Source organism: Ochotona princeps, chromosome 19 (genome assembly GCF_030435755.1).
Source record: "Ochotona princeps isolate mOchPri1 chromosome 19, mOchPri1.hap1, whole genome shotgun sequence".
NCBI lineage: Eukaryota > Metazoa > Chordata > Mammalia > Lagomorpha > Ochotonidae > Ochotona > Ochotona princeps.
Window position 1 is genome coordinate 43,881,612 of NC_080850.1, and position 12,271 is coordinate 43,893,882.

General features: G+C 45.5%; 1 long non-coding RNA gene across 1 annotated transcript in view; it reads right to left on the bottom strand.

Moving 5' to 3' along the window:
- The window catches only part of LOC131482608 (uncharacterized), a 75,165-nt gene that overhangs the window by 27,747 nt on the left and 35,147 nt on the right, over positions 1–12,271 (bottom strand). The gene's annotated exons all lie outside the window — the stretch shown is intronic.

Here is a 12,271-nt window from a genome sequence, read left to right on the forward strand (position 1 = left end):
GCTTGCATATTTTATTTTGAACCCAAGTAAAAATCTTAGACCTATTACATAATTAATCAAGTTCTGAAGCAGCAACAAAGGATGGTTTCAAAAAGTTTGTGGAAAATGGAATTAAAAATCACACGGTGCCCAGCACAGTAGCCTAGTGGCTAAGGTCCTCATCTTGCATGTGCCAGGATCCCATACGGGCACTGGTTCTAATCCTGGTGGCCCTGTTTTCCATCTAGCTCCCTGCTTGTGGCCTGGGAAAGCAGTGGAGGATGGCCCAAAGCCTTGAAATCCTGCAACCATGTGGGAGACCAGGTAGAGGCTCTTGGCTCCTGGCTTCAGATTGGCACAGCTCTGGCTGTTGCGACCACTTGGGGAGTGATTCAGTGGATGGAAGATCTTCCTCTCTGTCTCTCCTTCTCTCTGTAAGTCTGCCTTGCCCATAAAATTAAAATAAATCTTTTTTTAAAAGTATCCCCTAATGTACAGATGGTCCCACCCCTCAACATTTATCTGTCTAAAATCCTGATTCCAGGGAGTTTCAAGAGATTCGACATCTATCCCTGTGCTATAATTGAGTATTGGAGTTTTAAAAATCTGCTCTCATACCCTCTGTCAAGTTCAAAGTAAGTAACCCTATGTACTTCAGAAATCACAGAGCTCATTTTTGAAGGGTGAGGTACCTAAAATCTCTCAGGAAACTGAGCAGTTGCCAGTTTCCTGAGAGTGCCGAGAGTCAAGACCACGGGCCAGGTCTCGTGTGTGGTCCCTGGCCGCCCGGCCATCCCTGAGCAGACACATTCAGCAGCAGCTGCACTGCAGGGATAACGCCCAGGAGATAAGCAAGTGGCAGGGAGAATGTGGAGGGTTCCATGTCTTCTTAGACTGTTGCTTCTCCAGTTGCCTCCCACCTCCCCAGGCTGTGGCAGGGTTCCCAGCCTGGTCGTGTGTCTAGGCAGCGCATGGCAGGGGCTGCTGTGTGCTCAGCGTGCTGAGAGGGTCAAACACAGGCAGAGCCCAGCCATTCCCTACACAGGAAACTCTACAGTGTTCAAGGAAATAGACTCCCTGGGATCCACACTGGCACAGGAAGCGGTGGGAGCTGCATGCTACACCGGCATCGCATAGAAGCACCAGTTTGAGCCCTGGCTGCTCTGCTGTGGATCTAACTCCCTGCCATTGTACCTGGGAAAGCAGCATGAAATGACCCAAGGAGTCACCTCCTGTACCCACGCGGGAGACACAGATTCACTCCCAGGTCCTAGATTTGGCTTTGTGCAAGCCCAGCGGAAGAAGGAATCCTTCTCTTTATTTCCCCTAGCTCTTTCATGCAGCCTTGCAAACAAATCAGCAAATTAAAAAAAAAGGGCGGGGGTGGATAGGAAAACAGTTTGAAAAAATAACCTCTCAAGTGGCACACCTGTATTAGGGTCCCTAACTTCAGCTCCTGACCCTGGCTTCCTGTGAATGCAGACCCTGCACTGCGGCAGCAATTGCTCATCCAGACCGTTGACTAAGGACCGCTGGGACACGGTGTGGGGGTGGTCCAGGGCGGGGATGTGGGATGTCGCTCATTTCCCCTGTTCAGTGCCTATAGAGAGGAGCTCCCCACTCCAGCAAGTCCTATGGTGGGGCAGTCACGGCAGCTTGGAAAGAAACAGGCCTTATTGTGGGTCGGAGTGGGTCCCAACAGGATCTCTGCTCCAGGAAGACCCTGACCAGTTCCACATCAGGAACATGCAGCACATCCATTTAGCTTCCATAGGGGGGCGCTGTTCTACCTCCTGCACTCCCCGGCCACCTGACCTTGGAGCTCAGGAACCCTCAGGGCCGCTGAGTTGCCAGGTTCATAAAAGAATCTTAGCTCGTCTTGTCACATTGGAGTGAGTGTTACACACTGACTATCCAGAGTGCACTTAGCATGGTGCTCAACAAAACCACTGCTCAACCAGGGACTCGGTTGACACAGGCCATTGTTTTGGCCACAGCAGTCACCGGAGCCTGGGGAAGTACTCTAACTTGTGTATGAACACAGAGTAATAGGATTATCTGATTGCCTAGAAATACTGCTTTCAGGAGCAGCCTAGCTTTCATTAATTTGACACGGAGAGCTTTTATTAATTTGGCGCTGAAAACTTGACAAATGAAATGAATGTCAGTGTTGCCCTACCAAAAAATATTTTAGGCAGCTACAGTTTAACTCACTATTTTGCCACCAAATATATAGATAGTTAAAAGAGTAGCTATTTAAATCATCTACTCTTTCCCATAAGAAATGCAAGAGTTAGTTTTCTTGCTATTGACCATCAGCTAAATTATACTAAAGCAATACTGTGTATTCTACTACCAAGATGTTTCATTGCAGGTGATGGTAAGAGAAGCAGTCGGGGCAGGCTCTCATCCCAGCAGCCTGGGCAGCATGTGACTTGCTAAAAACATTTGTTTTCTCTTCTGCCTCTGTGTGACATGTGAATATCACTATCACTCAATTACTTGAAATAACTAAAAGTAAAGCAAACCTGGGCAAAGGAGCAAGTTCAAAGGTATTGATGGATTAGTGGTCTCCAGGGGCATGCAGCAGGTGGTACGGCTCAGGGACTAGCCTGTCCCAGAAGACAACACTACAGCTTCCTTAAAACTGAGTGCTTTGTGATGTGGAAGGCAAAATCCAGTGAGATTCCAGTCTTGTTCCTAATGCCAAAAAGAATGCTATATTCAACGCATGGCAATGGAAACTTATGGACATACTGAAAAGACATTATGGGAGAACATTTTCGAATTCCCTAAATAGGAAAGGCCATTTAAAGCTTGTCAGGAAAGCCCACGGCCATTTTAAAACAAAAGTAACACATAAACTCATTCACATAAAGTTTAAGTAAAACTAAAATTTCTGCCTGGGATGAAAGGCCTATGAACAAATGAGAGTCACATGCCAGCACACCAGACGCTCGCAAAGCAGCCAGTTCCACCATTATGGAATAAACGTGCATAAGCCAAATGGGAGGAGTGGTATTCCAGGGGACAAAAGGATATGCACACTTAACAGGAATGGAACTAGAAATTCCTTTGTGCTTAAGAAAAGATGCTCAAATAACCCATAATAATACATGTGGAGGTAAAACACTAACAAAATATCCATTTTCATTTGTCAAGTTGAGAAAGATCAAAATGCCTGACAACCCTAAGTCTTATTCTTTTTCCAACTCATATTTTCACATAACAAATCTGAACAGTCTTTGAATGCGATCCACACTGCCCTTCATCAAGCCGGAGGGTCCAACTTCGTGATTGATTCGGGGCCGCCACAAGAAAGGAGACTCTTTTAAGGCTAAAAATTCGCTGCTTCTGTGACCACATGGAGTGGATAATTGAAAGGCCTCAATGTTCGTCTTTTTTTAACCTCTCCCGTTGCAGCACCCAGTTTGCCCCTATTCATCATGTCTTTGTGCCACAGTCCCTATCATTGAGCCTGGCAAAGCCATGTTTCCTAAAGGCACCACGTTCCCAGCGGCTCTCACCATTGGCGGCCAAAGGTCACAATTACCCCATCAGTGCGTGGTAAGTGGACCCTTACCTCCTTCCAACCCAAGCAGGCTCACTACATAACTCACTCCCTCAAAGGTTGCTGTGGTTCAGGATTTGGTTATTTTAAGCAGAACAGAATATAAATCTGCGAGTTAGGTCATGACAGAATCATTCAAAAGGCTAGAAAAATCAGAACACACCCTAACCCCCCAAAAGAACCGCAGAAATGTTCCATACTGCCGATCTACCTGCAGAGTCACTCCCTCAACCGTGCTGAGGGAACTGGTAGTCCTGCAGCTGTGCCTGGCACTGTTGCTGTGGTTCTGAGTGTATCAACTCCAGTCTAGTGTCTGGAAGGGGCAGCCATGAACTCCAGGACCATCCTGCAGCTGCTGGGCTCTCACTGCGCCCCAGAGTCACAACGGAATGACTTGTTCTACCCTTGAAATTCCAAGCTCCGCTAAGTGTGAGGGACGTGGCCCCTGACGTCTCAAAGCAACATCTCACAAGTCTGAAGCCAATGACCTCCGTTATTCTTGAACTTGTATTGAATGTGGCTCCCGGGCGCCTTCTATCTAACAAGCTAGATTTTATTCTAAATAATCAGCGTCAGCACAAGTTTCTTTCAGCTGATTTCCAGTGAGCTGGCCGATAATGATTCTTGAATTTCCTTCTCAGAACAGGCTGAGTTCTAAGCAAATGAACTCCCGAAGATCTGTGACCTGAAACACTCTCTAACTATCCACTCCCCAAAGAAAAATAATGCTCACATTTATTGAAAAAAGTTGTAAGGTGAAGTTTCCTGTCTCTGTGAAGGCATCAGAAAATATTTTAAATCCCATAGGTGCAATAGGGGAATGGTGACTACTTGAAAAGTCCTTTTGTTTGTTTTGTTTTGTTTCTTATCCTCACTTCACTTCTTTAAATATGTACTGTTTTGGGGGCCTGGTTTGATAGCTTAGTGGCTAAAGTCCTCGCCTTGCATGTGCAGGGATCCCATATGGGCACAGGTCTAATCATAGCAGCCTCGCTTTCCCATGCAGCTCCCTGCTTGTGGCCTGGGAAAGCAGTCGAGGACGGCCCAAAGCCTTGGGACCCTGCACCCATGTGGGAGACCCAGAAGAGGCTCCTGGCTCCTGGCATCAGATTGGCACAGCTCCAACCATTGCAGTCATTTGGGGAGTGAATCAACAGACGGAAGCTCTTCCTCTCTTTCTCTCCTCCACTGCTTATTTGACTTTCCAATAAAAATAAATAAATCTTTTTAAAATGTGCTGGTTTTTAAGTTGACGTTACTGGGTATAAAATGCAAATTACCTCCTTTTGCAGGGATTTTCACAAATAGTGAGTGTTAGGGTGACTGAGGTGCAAAGGTGAAGCTGTGGGACTCCTACGAGTCTCCCTTACCCGCCAGTGTCATATGAGAGCTGCACGTTGGCTGTTCAGTATTTTAAAGTATGTTCTCATCAAAGAGAAAAACGGTATACATTTTATTCTTTATGCTGATGGCGGAACTTAAAAAAATGAATCGAGCGCTCACATGTTTGGTACATTGGAATAACAGGATGAGGAGGAGAAAACCAAAGCTGTGACAATTGCTCTCGGAGTCTCCTACATGCGCAGTCGTGAAAAATTATTTTTACCTCTTCCCTTCCTGTTTTTCTGTATTTGGCCACATCCCACCCAACTTTTTTTTTAAGATTTAGTTATTTTTATTGGAAAGGCAGCTATACAGAGAGGAGGAGAGACAGAGAGGAAAAACTTCTGTCTAATGATTCACTTTCCCAAGTAGTAGCAATGGCTGGAGCTGAGCCAATGCAAAGCCAGGAGCCCAGAGCCTCTTCTGGGTCTCCCATGTGGGTGCAGGGTCCCAAGGCTTTGAGCTGTTCACAATTGCTTTCCCAGGCCATAGGCAGGGAGCTAAATGGGAAGTGGGGCCGCCAGGATTAGAAGTGGCGCCCATATGGGATCCTGGTGCGTGCAAGGCGAGGGTTTTAGCTGCTAGGCTATAATCCAAGGCCCATACAACAGTTTGAGGATGAGTACCATATTCACCTAAGAACTTATGCAAATTAACATACACATTCTATGCAATGTAGTTGCTTCCATTTGTTTCATGCGTTTCTACATTTTGGCTTTACATGTTTCCACTTTGCAAAGAGACATTCAATTTCAACTCCAATTCAAGTAGGAGAAAGTCAAAGCCTAGGACTAAGACCCGCGTCCACTATGCTGCTCTGACTGAGGAAGACCCTTGTGGCGCTCTGGTCCCTCATCTGCAAGAGCTCCATGGCTGTCAGCAGTTCCCCCACCCCACCCCAACACACACTTGTTAATGTAACTTGGACATGGATCTTCCATATTTAAAAGAATGTTTTAATAAATGGTTAATTACTATGGCATAAAAACAAAAGAAGCAAAAAGCATAAGAAAAAAAAAAAAAAAGAACAGCTGGTTACCAGAAAGGAGAGCGAGCAGCATGAGTTAAGAGATTTCAGTGCTAACTTTGAAGAAAACATTCACCCTGTGTTTCTTGGATCTGCTAAGTGAAGCCATCGATAAATCCCTTGTAGCATATGGACTTGAACTAACACACCAACTTTCCACCAGGCCTGTGTCTCCACCCAGACACTCATTCCAGAGTTAGAGTTCTCCAGTTGAATGCCTTCCTTGGCCATTCGGAGAAGATTCCACAAGTAGCAATTACTGTGCTTGGCAGGAAGCTTGGTATACCCAGCTAGAACTTGATTTTTTGTTGATTTAAAAAATGTATTTCTAAAATATTTTTTCAGATTTCTTGCTACTTAGGAAAGTGTATTAACAAAATGTAAAGACACAGAGAGCTAAAAGAAGCAATTTGGGCTAACTGATGGTAATTTTCCAGGTCAGTATACCATATCATTGTAATCTAAGTACACTCGAGTCCCTGGCCCTAATGGCCTATTCTCTAATAAATAAAAGCATTGGGAATCTTGACTGAGTCTCTTGGTGCGGAAAAATGCTTGAAAACACACAGTGCATTTTTTAATATAAGCCACATGCCTTCACATTCTTTGAGGAAACCTTTTCTTCTGTTCATTCCTTCGCAATTTTCAGCTCAGTCCTGTAGCATGAGCCTTTCGCCACACTCATTCTCTGGCATCTCTCTGCTTCCTTTGCTAAGTGAGGCCGGTTCATGGCCGGCAGTGGTAGTTATGTCCTGTGACTTGCCCTGCTGCCTGGAGCCCTCTGAGAACTGGAAACACATCCTATCAGCATTCATGTTTCCATCTCCACCCACTGCACATCCCTAACTTGTGCCACAGGAACAAGGAGGTACTGCAGCAGCGTGCTCAACATTGCAGGGCAGTCAGAAACCGAGTGACCTACACCCACAGAACCCCCGTGGCACCGGACAGGCCAAAGCACCTTGTCTGGGGAATCTCAAGTCCCTCAGAAGATTTTCCTCTCCTCCTGGGAAGCTAAAAACCCTCCCAAGGATCCAATGAGGCAGGACGGTAGGCTGCCTCAGCCACAGGCAAGCCAGGCAGAGTTCACCACAGAGCACTGAAATCCACAGCCTCACTCGGCCTTGCTTCAGATCTGCTGGTGTCCTCCCCATCTCTGGGATGGAGACGCCATAACCTCTGATGCCCCACCCCGCAAGGAAGCCACACCCATCCTGGGTGGACCTCAGCCCAGCCTAGCATTACTACACAACTCCATGGAAATTCTGCAGGGTTGTGACCAAGATAAAGCCTGTGTTTGCTAACTCCTCAAGGTCAACGCCTCCCTCTGCAACTGGACGCAGACCCTTCTGCGCTTGAGCCACACTCCACTTCCCCCTGGAGGATGACTCACTGCACTGGTTTTCTGTAGGAGTAGTAAGTAGAGCTTTTCCCACCCCACGCCAAGCCATGACCCTGATAAGGGAATTTCAACAATCTTCCTTTCTGTCACACACTCATTCTAGAACACTGAGCAAGTACATGTTGGAAAAGAAAGTATTTTGTGGCTTGGAGACTTTTAGACCTATATGGAACATTTTTTTTCTGTCTCCAAGGAGGTCTACTAAAGCAGTTTAAAGTCATTCACTAGCCACACCCTAAAATTCCATTTTTTGGGATCCTGGTGAGGCACCTCCCATGAATTTCTCAAATTCCCAGGAACAAGTGGTTTGGATCAGTAAATCCTGAAACCCTTTGACCTCAAGCCTTCCAGTGCAAGCCCTGTCCTGAGGCCATGAGGATTTTGGAAGGCAAGCAGAGGGATTACAGAGAAAGAACATGTCTACAATGGCCTTCTTATCCTGGGAACTGTTATAAGAAATTGAGAAAAATTCCAAGAAACTGAAGGTCCACTGAGAATGGAATACCAAGCAAACTCATGACTCAGCAACACTGCTGGAGTTCTCAGACTCCTGTCATAGAACGTCTCCCACAACAAGCCTGACCCAGGCCCACCTCCAGGGCCTTCAGTCCTGCACACTAACTTTTTTCTTTGGTGCATCTCCACAACATTCCGTCGATGTAGCTATAATTCCAGAAGCCATTTCTCATTGTGTCGGGACCGTTTCCTTCATTGTAGCTATTCCAGCAAAAATCTAAGCATGGGATAAGGGTTTAGTTCTAGGCATTATAGAACCTTAGACTCAAATTTTTCAAAAATAGGTCCCCGCCATGTCACCCAGGATCAATATCAAGGAAGACAGATGTCAAAATTCAATAAACAGCCAATCATCCTAAAAGTAATTCAGCTATTAGAAAACTGACGTGGTGTCTAAGAAAAATGCCAAACTAGAGAGCACACACTTAAGACCACATCCTGTCTTTTTGACAAGGCTCTGTGGACATGACCTTCATATCACATCTCTAGTGACTGCGAAACAAATATTGAACATTGAAGACAGGTCTCCATTCACTCACAGAGTGTTACATTCTAGCATCTGTCTTTGTTTTTTTCAATTTGATAAACCAAGAAAAAGAAGGCAGGTCTGCCTTGGCAGGAAGTCAGAGCCAGGAGCCAGATCTGGGATTCCAGTCCAAGCACTCTGGGGTGGGAAGAGGGCAGCTTGACTGCAAGGCTAACAGCCTGCTCCCAGCCTAAGCACCTGGAAACGCAGATGAGGTGCCACTAGGAAAAAACAAGAAGAGGTTTTTAAAAAAGCTCTTGGGGGACTTTATGTGGTAGCCTAGCAGCTAAAGTTCTCGCCTCGCACATGCCAGGATCCCATATGGTCACCAGTTCTAATCCCGGAGGCTCCACTTCCCATCCATCTCCCTGCTTGTGGCCTGGGAAAGCAGTCCAGATTGGCCCAACGCCTTGGGACTCTGCATCTGGGTGGGAGACCCGGAAGAAGCTCCTGGCTCGGTCACTTGGGGAGTGAATCAATGGATGGAAGATCTTTCTCACTATCTCTCCTCTCTGTATGGCTGATTTTCTAATAAAAATAAGTAAGTATTTTAAAAAGTCATGGGAAAATGGAAATAAAAATAGGTTTATTGTGGATACACTTTGTTTTTGAAATCCATTCACAGTTCCACAGTTCCTCATTTTCCACAAACCGAAGGTCCTCATCTTTTTTGAAAAAGATGGTATGTAATCGCTGCCTGTACTGCAGCAGCATTGATCTCCTAGTGTCATCAGCAAAGCACATTATCTGCTTCTGGAAACAAGTGACTTTTGACGGGGTTCCTTCCTGATAAGGAAATGAGTAGACTGCATTGAAGTTTTTCTCATTAATCATTGTCTTATGCAACTTTTAGTAGAGGGCTACAGTGTAGCAAACCATGCATTGATAAAGCTAAAACTCTCTAGTTTACAAGTGCAGCTGGTTGTAGAGGGGGGTTGTGTCTCTTTTTTTGAAAGCCCCTGATGGGAACACTTACAGAAACAATAAACCTCCTTGGCTGTGTGCATAAGTGTCAACACAAACAAAGTGTGCAGTAGTAATTTGTGGATTTCCTCTGCGGTTTGTGTGAAAGATCACTAAATGATCGTTTAGCATTTCATATAGGGAAAGCTCAGCATTTGGACTGCAGCTGGGGCAGCTCTCAGCTGGGCCTGCTGTCTCCCAGGACAAGCCCTGCCTGACCTCCGTGCTGGGCCTGGGGAGTCATGCACTTCCTTGACAATACACCACACAGAGGCTGCTGAGAGACCCCAGCACCATTCTCCCTATGGGGCCGTTTGTTAAGTAAGCAGCTGTCCTAAGAGGATGTGGAAAACCCGCTCAAATGACGTTTAAATGATAAAACCCTAACTCTGCCTCCTATGCCACAAAAATGCTTATCTACCATGAAGTTACCTTTCTCCTTGCAAAATGAAGGGACATGTAGACGTTTAGGACATTAAATGGGAGGACTTGCCAGACTGATGTGGCCCAGTGTCGGGCAAGACTGCCTGTTGAGCCTTGCCAAGATCCGGTCACTGTAATGGGATTAAGGTTCCAAACTGCTTCAGTCCAAGACCTCTCTGGGGCAGGCACTAAAGTCTGGTTCAACTATGCCCATTTCTCTCCCAACAAATACTTAAGTTCCCCTGCTGAGGCAGATGAGTGGCTTTGCACTTGGCACCTCACAAACTCTAAGAATGTGCTGTACTTCTATGGAAGCTGGGATGGGCTGGGACAAAGTTGTGGGTGTCTGTGTGTGTTTATGGATACCGCTTATTAACATGTATTAAGAAAAGATATTGTACTTTGCCTGGTGACAATGTGCAAGGGAGGCGATCACTCCTACAGACGGAAATAAACAGCATGAGTAAATGCACTACCAATGAAGTTCATGCTCTTGTGGAAACTGCCACGGAGCTGGAAAGACACAGGGTGGACATGTAATTACAGATGAGGCCAGCTCGACAAGGCAGTGCAGCATGCTACGTGAGGGCAAAGCGGAAGAAGCCGCCCTTGTCTTGGGGTTAAGGGAAAGTCTCCAGGAAGAAATGACATTGAAACCGAGACTTGAAGGATGAGACAAAGCTGGCTGGAAAAGAGCAAAGAGCGGTTTACACAACAGGAATGACAACAGCTCAGGCCCTGTGAGCAGAGGCACTGGTGGTTTGGTTTGGAGGCACGGGGGATAGAGCAGTGGAGAGGTGTGTGTGCCCCAGAGGCACTGACCCAGCAGCAGTAGGCCAAAGTGGGGCCCATTAACAACGGGGGCCTTGTCCTCAGTGAAGCGCTATTTGGATATTTAAAATGCTGTTCATGGACCATGTAAAATGGCACACTTAAAAATTAGCCTGCGATAGATGCAGTGAGTGTTGAGTGTTACTGCCTTGGCAGGGCCACACCAAATGATTTCATGGGGTTCACACAGCTCACGAGGCATACATTCCCCAGCCATGGTACGGTCTGGGCTGCTGACATGCCTTCTGGGCAGTGAGGGCCCCCAAGTTGTCATGATGATAGCAAGGCAAGGTTGGCTTTGTGTTTCAGGGGAAGACGGCCCCGGCTGCAGCAGGCAGTGTTTGAGTGGTGGAGGTAGGTGGATGAGGGGACACTGGGGAGGAGGCCTAAGAGAGATAGCTGGTGACTTGGACAAGGGCTGTAGACTGGAGACAGTGAGAGGCAGAACGGTTCCCAAAATATGGAGGAGGTGCGGTGGATCAGATGTGGAAATGGGTCAAATGGAGAAAGGACACAGCAGCCTGAAAGCTCAAATAGTCCTGTTGGGTAATGGGCACTAAAACAGAAAAAGAAGGGAATTTTGGCACAGAAAAATGTCGGTTTTAGATATTGGATGTATTAGGATTTTGAAATACATATACACACATATGTTCATTTAACATTATTTGAAAGTATTTAACATCTAACACCTTATTTTAAAAATATTTCTTATTTTCTATGAATAAATGGAAAATACTTCCATATGTATGACTATTGCTTCTACCGCCTGTTACAAGCCTGTTAGTGAGTCTGTAATAGGGTAAAATTATTTATTATTTAATATAAATCCTTTATGCAAATTAATTGTATTTCTATAAACTAGTAACAAATAATAAGATTAAATATTTCCATTTGCAATAATGTTAAATTACTTAGATAAAAACTTTTAAAAAGATTCAGGCATTTGACATTGAACACTGCAAAACATTCTTGAAAGACATGTAAAACCAACCAACCAACCAACAAAAATGATCCGAAGAAGTACAGTGACATACAACTCTCAGGGTCGGGATATTCCTACTACTAAAATGTAAATTGTCTCTAAATTGACTTTTACATTCATAACCTCAGTCAGAACTCCAGGGGCTTTTTAAAAGCAAACTGACAGGCTGATGGCAACTTGTGTAGCAAAAGGCCAAGGAACTAACCCAGAACACTTCTGGAAAAAATTAAGAAGTTGGAGGTCTTTCGTGACCTGATTTCATGACATGCTATAAAGCTACAATCAGCAACAACGTGGTACCGGCCAGAGAGATGCAATCACTCAGAAAAGAAAAGGGGAAAGTATAGCCACACGTGTAAGGTGAATAGATGCTTTTTTAAAAATTTAAGAATATGTATTTTTTTTGAACCTAGAACTCAGTTCAGGTCTCCCGTATGGGAGACAAGGACCCAAGGGCTTCAGCCATCACCTGCTTGTCGCCTCCCAGGATTCGTGTTTGCGGGAAGTTGGATCTGAAGCAACCAGGACCCAGGCATTTTTTACACAGGGGATACTGTAGTCCCCAGCAAATGAAAGCGGCTGTGTCAAATGCCTGCCTCTGATTTTGAACAAAAGTGCCACGGATACCTTTAACAAAGAAAACCCTCTAGAGCAGCTAGTGTTGAACC